This window comes from Adiantum capillus-veneris, chromosome 14 (genome assembly GCF_014529385.1).
Source record: "Adiantum capillus-veneris isolate H3 chromosome 14, ASM1452938v2, whole genome shotgun sequence".
NCBI lineage: Eukaryota > Viridiplantae > Streptophyta > Polypodiopsida > Polypodiales > Pteridaceae > Adiantum > Adiantum capillus-veneris.
Genome location: NC_140944.1, coordinates 6,417,932 through 6,424,598, shown reverse-complemented (window position 1 = coordinate 6,424,598; position 6,667 = coordinate 6,417,932). Strand labels below are relative to the sequence as shown.

Genomic DNA, 6,667 nt, shown 5'->3' with positions numbered 1-6,667 from the left:
CAGCGCCGTTTTACTAGTTATCATAATAGAGATGCGGGGAGGAGAGGGCGAACTCAAACTTGGAGAGTATTCAATGAAGTTCACAATTTTAAATCTGAAATCAAGCGCTAAGCACATGCATCTTGAGACATTCAAATGGAGTTTCATTCCAAGTCAAGTTAGTTTTGGATCAATAGTAAAAAAAAAAATCAACACTCTACAAGCATTTTCAAAGTTTTTAAATGGGCATTGCCCACCAGGCTACAAAAGAGACCATGTGCACGACACAACAAACGAGTTGTTTACTTATCAATACATGTCCAAAAAAGTATATTATTTATTCTATTGCAACAGATTACATCACCATAGAAGGGTGATGGAAATGACTACATAGAGCAGTTGTACATGCATTCCAAAGAGGCCACATCCTCCAGAGAGGGCTCCTCATATGTCGCTCTTAGAGACAACATTCCTAACAATAGAATCAAGAAGAATGACAATATGTTTAGAATCAAGGAGAATCGCCCAATAGAAGGGACATAAGAATCACTCTATAGAAGAACATATGGATGAGCTTCAAGAAGGTTTAGTTATAAGAAAGTGAAAGTGGGTATTGGCAAAGTGCAAGGTTAAAACAAGGTGGCACAATAGGAGGAGGCTTTCCCACAAATTAGTAGTTGCAAGGAGAAGGCTCTTCCTACAAAGAACAAGTGGGATTAGTTGTTGTAGGTTTGATCAAAAGCAAGGAGCAACATCTTGAGCTATAGTTGGTTAGAGCCATCATATTATATTGTAGCAATGCCAAAATGAATTGATTCAGATGAAACTCAAACTAGTGCCATGGAGGATGACCTCACATCATGCAGACAAGCTATCACAAACATGCAAAGGCCTTGTCACCATCTTTGTGCAATGCATGCAGGCATGAACACACCCGCAGCTCGCTTGCTCATATGTCATCAGTTTCTCATCCCAGCTATCATAAGTTTCATCTCTTGCCCATTGACCTTTCCAGCATTGTTTTCAACCTATATATGTGCATGTGTCAGCTTGCATGCCCTTAATGCTCCATTTCCCTCCCCATCCTACAGTACGGTTGTACTTGTGAGCTGTTGGCCATCCCAACCTTCCCCTACTTCATCACATGCTCAACCAGCTACCACTACTGTGTGTGTGATTGCTTAGGTTGAATGCAGCCGCTATTTCACTTCTCGGTAGGTCAAAGCACCCACACAAGAGATGTGTTGTGCAACCATTGCTTGCATGCGTGCACAAAAAAATGTGACTCATGCATGGCCGCTCAAAGCACTCGACACCTAGTTCTTTTTGGGTTGTGTTTTCCTATGTCTTGGCTTCACGATGAAGCTATCCCCTCTTTCTCTGGGTGGTTGTGTGTGTGTGTGTGTGTGTGTGTGTGTGTGTGTGTGTGTGTGTGTGTGTGTGTGTGTGTGTGAGAGAGAGAGAGAGAGAGAGAGAGAGAGCAACATCCCTAGTTCTTTTTGGGCTGTGTTTTCCTATGTCTTGGCTTCACGATGAAGCTATCCCCTCTTTCTCTGGGTGGTTGTGTGTGTGTGTGTGTGTGTGTGTGTGTGTGTGTGTGAGAGAGAGAGAGAGAGAGAGAGAGAGAGAGAGAGAGAGAGAGAGAGAGAGAGAGAGCAACATCCACAGGCTTGAGGATCAATAGATGATCTCACTCATCCCAACCACATTGGAGATCGGCCTTCATGATTTGAGGCCTGAGGGTGTTTCCATCTTCTACCCAACGAGGAAAATATGCACACCTAGCCCTACAATCATGGCCAGCTCCGCGACAAATGAATGTAAATCTCTCAGGAGATGCCCATTATAATTGCCTGCAAATCCAAATTTTATTCAAAACACTTGCAGCGCTCTCCTTGGGCCCAAGCTCTGCCAGTGCTTCCTCCTTCTCCCAGTCCTCGTCGTCGGGATCAGCTTAGCCCACAACTTTACTGTGATGTCTGGATCAGCTCAGCACTATCTGGATTAGGGGCTCCTACAGGGATGTCGGCACCAGCCACATCGCGTGCAGCCTCGCATTCTCCATCTCATTCTCTCATCCCTACAATGCAGTGCAGGTTGAAATCCTACATCAAACCAGAGCCAAACGTTCAAGAATCCTCAACCTCCAGCCACTAGTATCACCACCAGAAAAGCAAAGTCTGTGAAGAGGTGAAACACGGTAGGCGAGCAGGGAGGAGGAGCCACACAAGCTGGTGGCAAGGGATAGAAAGCCCGTGAAAAGAGGCAAAATGGAATTTGTATACGAGGGCAGCACTGTGAGCACTGACATGAGTTGGGGCTCCATCTACAGAGGAAATAGTGACGAGGAAGGTGGCACGTAGAGCAAAAGATGGCAACGTAGGAGTGACTGGCTTCTGTTTGCAGAGCTGTGGAGTGTGGGCAGCACAATGGCGGGGTAGAGTCTGAGGGGCAGCATGAGGTAGCTTCAAGGGTAGGGTTAGCCCAAATTAGGGTTTTGATAGTGTTTAGGATTAGAGAAATGAGTTGAAGATAGGGTTAGGATTTTGGTTGTACGATATCTCTCTCTCTTTCTCTTTCTCTCTCTCTCTCTCTCTCTCTCTCTCTCTCTCTCTCTCTCACACACACACACACACACACACACACACACATACAAAGAGAAATCCCCATGTTGGTCCTCATGTGGTAAGATCACCTGAGCACCCCCAAGATATGTCCACCATTAGATTTACCACTCTTCATTTAAATAAATACCCACTATCTTATTTCAACCAATCAACATTTTTGGTCTATCAAAAAATGCTTGAAAATACAACTCAGGCTTTTTTTTTTTTTTTTTTAGGTCCGCAAAAGAGAAGGCATCTCTATAGCTTTTCCATTTGGGTAGGCCAAAAAGTGATGCACTACATGTGGTAAAAAAAAAAGTAGCATGTGGGCTATAACATATAGCTATAATGTGTAGCATGTGTGCATAATGTGTGCATAGCAAAGAAGCATTTGTTAGGAAATTCTACGTAGGAGGTTGTATCTAGGTGCATATTAATATGCTTGGTTTCAAGGATTGGTCACACATAAAAGCTAGGGGCTTACCCCAACATAGGAGACATTGAGATACAAGATACAGTTATTTAAAGGAGAATTGATGATCTGGGTGTAGTAACTAGGTAATTTGCTTAGAGTTCCAAATTTAAAAACATGGGCCATGGTCACAATTGGGTGAGTTGGTGCCTATGATCTTTTATGGCTAATATTTTATTGATGATAGTTACATTAAGTGCACCACCCCAAGAATGCACTAGCTCTAATTTTGGATGTCAATTTTTCATCGGACATATTACTATTGACACGTGAAAATCTGCAAACCTTCAACCTTGAGTTGATTTTTTTCAAAATGATACCAAAGTTTAGTAGTATGTTTGTATCTTTCCATATACGTGTAGTCAAGGTGCCTCTTTGTTTTGTTTCCATTGGCTCACATACCTCTTTGTATCTACACATTTTTTTTTTCAAAACGCACTCAATAGAGTGATTGAAAATTATATTATAAAAACTTCAAAATCAAACAACATACATACAACCACCCGATGCTCAGAGCGAGCCATGGGTTCAACAGTCAACATAGAAAGACTAACTTTGCGACTAGTAGTCCATAGAGTCGGGCTTTTAACAAGGAAGCCCATAACCTCTACATAGAAAAGACAATAGATCAAGCCGCAACACACAAAAAGAGTCTTATGAGAGCCACCACCTTGGGAGGTCTGTCACCCCACCGCAAGGTGCACATGACACTGCGACATGAGAAGTAGCTAACACATTTCATCAAGCCATGACCATATTTAAAAGATCACGCCCAAGAAGCTAAGAAGACGAGAGTTGAATCCGTAGTTGAACATGAAGCCACACCAACAACCAAGCTATCATGTAGTTCCTTGCAAATGCCACATACCTCTATCGGTCCCCCATCAAAAGCCCTCAAGTATGCGGATCTGCAGTCGGGCCACCTGTTTTCCCTCCCAAGGAACTAAGGACGTTTAAAGCACCATTCAATTTGTCCAGAACATAAAACTACATGGGGTGTACCAGAGTTGTGGGATAAAGCTATCGGCTCAAAAAGTAGTATTCAAATTCTAGACACCACAAAGATGGGCACTCTCCCACCCTCTCAAGTAGGCAGCCAAAACGACTTTTTCACAAACCATTAATCCACTAACATACTATGGCGGAAGGGTTTCTGTGCCACGTGTCAATTTCTGCGACCTGAAGGCGTACGACAAAAAAAAAATTGACGGCTCTGCACGCGTTCAAGTACATTGAAGATATACAGCGAGACGGCTCACCTAGTATTCTATGCTCTCAGCAGTGAAGTTCATATTACAACCTCATTAGCTCAGTCGTTCCCTGCTCTCCGTGAAGTACGAGAGAGAGAGAGAGAGAGAGAGAGAGAGAGAGAGAGAAGAAGAAGAAGACGTAGAGGACTGGAGCTCCACCTTCCTTGCTTGCATTCGCTCTCTCTCTCTCTCTCTCTCTCTCTCTCTCTCTCTCTCTCTCTCTCTCTCTCTCTCTCTCGCCCGCCCCCCGCCTTGCTTGCATGGACGTGGTTTACTTGCATTCCGCTGCAAGCAAGTGGCTTGAGGCGACGTCAACCCGTCGGTGGTCATCCATGCTTTATCTATAGAAAAGCATTTCTGTGCGATAGAGAGAGAAGAGAGAAGCTGTGTGTGTGTGTGTGTGTGAGAGAGAGAGAGAGAGAGAGAGAGAGAGAGAGAGAGAGAGAGAGAGAGAGAGAGAGAGAGAGAGAGAGAGAGAGAGAGAGAGAGAGAGAGAGAGAGAGAGAGAGAGAGAGAGAGAGAGAGAGAGAGCTGGGTTTATTGTACAAGTGCAGATAAGCTCACTCGGTTATGATATAGAGAGTGGGAAGCTATGACGATGAGTAATTGATCACTAGCATGGGGGCTGCATAGAAACAGCCTCTTGTTTGCATGCATGTATGCTGCCAGGCTTTCAAAAGTGGTGCAGGGAAACCGCACTAGCAGGGTTGGCTCGCATGGGCCGGGGGGTGATCAGACAGGCTGCAGTTCCAAGTCTTTGACCAGGGCGGATTCCCGCGGCAATGCGCACCTGATCAGGTTGCGTACAAGGAACAGAGAGGGTTGATATCAGGGGTACTTTTCCATGGATAAGCAATTGAGTACTGCTGCAGCAGCAACAACATTGGCGGAGCCAGAGGGTGGTGCCGGGGAGGCCGCACCAAGGGTCAATCAACCGGTAAGGTGAAGTGGTTCACAGCTCAAAGGGGTACGGGTTTGTAACGCCAGATGATGGCAGCAGCAGCACAGAGGATGTGTTTGTGCATCAGACTGCGATTTACACACAGGGGTTCAGGTCTTTGCACCAGGGGGAGGAAGTGCAACACGTAGCAGAGGAGGGGGACGATGGGAGGTGGAGGGCAGTGGAGGTGAAGGGGCCCAAAGGGGTGTACGTGCAGGGGGCAGCGAGGTATGGGTCGAGGGGGGGAAGAGGCAGGGGCGTTTCTGCCACCTCTGCTGCTGCCGCCTCCGCCTCCACCATTTGTTTTCGACGCTTTGGTGGTGTCTTGCGACTGCCGCTCTGCGCCATTCTACCCAGCGCCTGCTGGCCGCGGGCGCGGTTGTGGAGGTGCTGGCCCTGCCCCTTATCCCTGTGCTTGCTATGCTTGTGGCGCAATTGGCCACCTGCAACGTGACTGTCCTAACTTTGCCCCCGCTTAACTTCTGCTCTTGAGAGCTCGGGTCATGTTGTTGCGACCTGAAGGCTGTTGCGATACTGTCGCTCAACCTAGCCGGCCCTCAACTGCTCTCAAGCTACCCCTATATTGTACCTTCAATTGGTCGAACCCAAGCTATGCGTGGTCTCTCTCTTTCTCTCTCTCTCTCTCTCTCTCTCTCTCTACAAGGCTCGTGGTTGCTGCGCTCCATGGTAGATGCAACAAAATGCTATCTCTCTCTCTCTCTCTCTCTCTCTCTCTCTCTCTATGGAGCAAGTGCAATGGAGCAACAGTCGACCCAAGCTGCACATGGGGTCTCTCTCTCTCTCTCTCTCTCTCTCTCTCTCTCTCTCTCTCTCTCTCTCTCTCTCTTTCTCTCCTGGTTGCTGAGCACTATGGTAGGTGCAGAAAATCTCTCTCTCTCTCTCTGGTTGTCGAGCACTATGGTCGCTACAGAAAAACTCTCTCTCTCTCTCTCTCTCTCTCTCTCTCTCTCTCTCTCTCTCTCTCTCTTGCGTGGCACGAGGGGGCTCCTGGTCTCCATATCACATAAGGCAACACAGTACGTGACTACATGCTGGCCAATGACAGCTTTTGTGCAATCCAAGGACATGCACCAGTGACTGGAGGAGGCAAAATCTAAACCTACAAAGCTCAAGTGGAGAGAGAGAGTTGCAACTTGAGGCAAGAAGAAGGAAAAAAGTGACCTCTACTTGGAGCCAGGCACGAGAGATTAGGCTCATGCTCTTAAAGCAAGAGCTTGGGTTGATTCATCATTACAAGATTTACTTGAGTCGGGTTCAAAAAATAGATTTAAGAGAAGTTTGTAGAGCTCCAATGCAATATCTTGATCCAGTTGAAATAGCATGACTTAGAGTTCTATGCAGATATGTTCCTGAGCCTTTTTGGCAATAATGTAAACTGGTTATTTTTTAAAATATGTCT

The 6,667-nt window shown here is 46.1% G+C and overlaps 1 pseudogene; it reads left to right on the top strand.

Moving 5' to 3' along the window:
- Window positions 1–5,151: 5,151 nt before the first annotated feature.
- On the top strand, window positions 5,152–5,726 carry LOC147441839 (uncharacterized; annotated as a pseudogene).
- The last annotated feature ends 941 nt before the right edge of the window (window positions 5,727–6,667 follow it).